Raw genomic sequence first — 3,209 nt, forward strand, 5'->3', positions numbered from 1 at the left:
ATGCCATGTTAATGAGAAATACAATTTGCAATTCTGTAAAATATATTTATATTAAATCCTATTTTCTGTAGTAGTAGTAGTAGTAATAGTAGTAGTAGTAGTAATAATAATAATAGTAGTAGTAATAGTAGTTCTTCCTGGGTATAGTATTTATATTGTTTTCTCTAAGAAGATTCTTGCACAGTCTTATGTAGTCTGCCTAGCACTTCGTGTGTATATGGCACCTTATTTATTTATTAAATCTATATGTTGCCCAAAGCAACTCTCTTTTTTGAGTGCAGAATATCATGCTCAGATCACAGATTCGTTGGAATCATCCTCCTATGATGGCTGGGGAAAAACTAGCCCTATTTCAGCTTGAATCTTACTTATTGTAAGAGTTGGAGTGAGAGAAAGTTTATAATAGGGATGGGTAATCTGTAGTCCATAATTCAGCCACCATCCTGACCATCAAACATCATACTGGGTGGCTTGTGGCTGAGATAATTGATTTAGTATCCATTTAAGAAAGCAATCTATGACAAAGACTGGAATCCTCCTTCTGCAGATCACAAGGAGAGCTGGTTCTTGTTCTTTGGCCAAATCTAATAACACAGCTGTGCTTTAAAATTAATCAGTCCAATAAATCAGCCAGTAAATCAGTGAGTCTTGGACTCTTTGATGAATGTTTGTGCACATCTGATTCTTTACTTTTGTTGTGAAATGGAACACATGTCTAATGATAACCAGTTTTTCCTCTAAAATTAGGCTATAAAAATTAGCTCAGGAAATGGGAATGATGACAGCACAATGACTGATGACATCCACTCAATTCAACAGCATTTTCTTCACGTAGCCATTTTAGCCACTAATTGGCTGCTCTTCAAACATTGGTAAAAGACCATTTAGTATAAAGAAGGTCCCTTTCCCCTCTAAAATATTTTTAAAGGTTGAGTGAAAATGGCAAAAAAGTGAAGAAGACGAAGTAGATCGGAGTGCGCAGAATGATGAAGAGTGGCGAAAGAATTTACTACAGATACAAAGCATGCAGGTGTCAATGGCTTGCACATTAACTGTAATTAATATAATTAGCTTCATTAAATACTTGAATTGCTTTATTAAATTTAATTAGTCATTTTTCAACAATTTATTGCTGCCCTGTGTTAAGATGGGCAGCCAATACATTTTAAAAATAAATAATTAAATGTGCTTTGGATGACTTACAAATAAAGAAAAGAGCAGAAAAAAAATTGAAATGGCAATATAGAGCAATGAAAGTAATAAAGGAGAATCTTTGTAGCTCAGAGTTGACATGAGGGGTCCTTGGTGCTCTCTGAGCTTTCTTGTTTTCTTGCAGACATTTCATTATCATTTCATTGCTAGCACTGATGAGGTTACCTAGTTTGGGTAATGAAACATCTGCAAGAAAATAAGCAAGCTCAGAGAGCACCAAGGACCCTTCAGAGCAATGGAAAATAGAAACTCAAATGCAACATAAAAGTTATTTCAATGCTGGTCTTCCCAAGGAGTTATTAACTTGACATGATCAAAGATTGTAATAAAGTTTGAAGTTCAAAATGTATCTTACTGTGGTCAGAAACGTAGAATAGAATAGAATAGAATAGAATAGAATAGAATAGAATAGAATAGAATAGAATAGAATAGAATGAAAGGATTTTGGAAGTCATCTAGTCCAATCTCCTTGATTGAGCAGGAGATGATATATCATTTCAAACACATGCTTGTCCAATCTCTTGTTGAAAACCTCCAGTGTTGGGGCACTCACGACAAGTGACATCATCGTTACTCTCAAGCTAAAAATAATGTAGTGAGGATGTGGGTACGTGGAGCTTTGCTGAAATATAGAAAGCTTTCCCTCTCCCTTACCCCTCCTCCTTCCAGTCAGAATCCAACATCAAATCCAGAAGAAAGTAATGGCAAATCATTTCTACATTGTTCAACAAAACATACAGGGCTGAAAACCAGATGATCCCCCTACCTGGATCAAAAAGGCACTGGAGAAGAATACCGGACTCTCAAAAGTAGATCTGGACGTGATGATGTCTCTGGACTAAAGCCAAAAGAAATAGTGCCACTACTGAAATAGGAGTTCCTTGATTCACAAAGAGAAAAACATGAAATGTGAAAGGCATGACCCACGGAAAACTTGTAATAGTCAAAGCAGAATGAAGCACCTTAAATAAGAAGTTTTAGGAAAAAATGAATATGAATTATTATTACATAAGAGGTGGGAGCAATGATACTCAGAATGGACATAGGTAGGACTATTGCAAGGAGAATTCTTTGTGTATTGCCAACATCCTCAATCAGCATGAATACATATGCATACTATTGAACTTCACCAATTGCATGCCTAAGTGATATACACACTTCATTGTTTACTGAACCAAATTATAATTTTATGTAGGTATCCTCAGGAGTAAGTCCTATGGCAATCCATTCAATGAGCCAAAGAAGGATTTGCAATCTGGCTAGAAGTTACCAGGCCTCCAAACCACAATCCTGGACTTTTTCAAACTGATTTTGCAACCATAAACATAAGGAAAGACTTACCTGGAGTTTCTGCTTTTCTCCTTGTCCACCCATTGAGCCCTGTAAAAAGTTGCTCTTGGCATTTTCCAGAAAGAGCTGCAGTCAGCATCACCAAGTGTGTGAGTTGTTTTTTTTCTAAACTCCTCAGGGAAGTTTTACTGCTTTCTCATTTCTTCTCCTACAGAGACTGCCCAGAACTGGGTCACAGCAAAGCAAGGCCACTGCCAGAAAAGTCAGTTTGCTGTGGGCAGGGGAGGAGGTTACCCGTGCAATTTTGGTGGGTTACAAAACTGTACTTGCTGGTCTTCATTCCGAGAACAGCAGCACCATTTTTATTCCAAACTGCTGTAATTTGGACAACCTCTAGGTAGCAACATATATGAAATCATTTCATAGTGTCATCAATCTCCCAAGAGATTGATAACACTGTTAAAAGAGGTAGGCAGTAAATTATGAAAATCAGGGCTATGTAAATAATAAAAATTAATGCTTAAACCCTTGGGGCCACCGTTATGTTCTGAAGGGAGTTTCCTATATTTCATATTCCCCAGTGTATTCTTTAAATTCTATATTAAATTTCTATTATTTGCACCATGAATTAATTGAGTGATGTTTATTAATTTAACAGTTGGGCTTGCTTAGCTGGGTCTATTGTTTGCTTGTTTATAAATCTGCTG

This window comes from Protobothrops mucrosquamatus, unplaced genomic scaffold, assembly GCF_001527695.2.
Source record: "Protobothrops mucrosquamatus isolate PMUCROS unplaced genomic scaffold, P.Mucros_1.0 scaffold1211, whole genome shotgun sequence".
NCBI lineage: Eukaryota > Metazoa > Chordata > Lepidosauria > Squamata > Viperidae > Protobothrops > Protobothrops mucrosquamatus.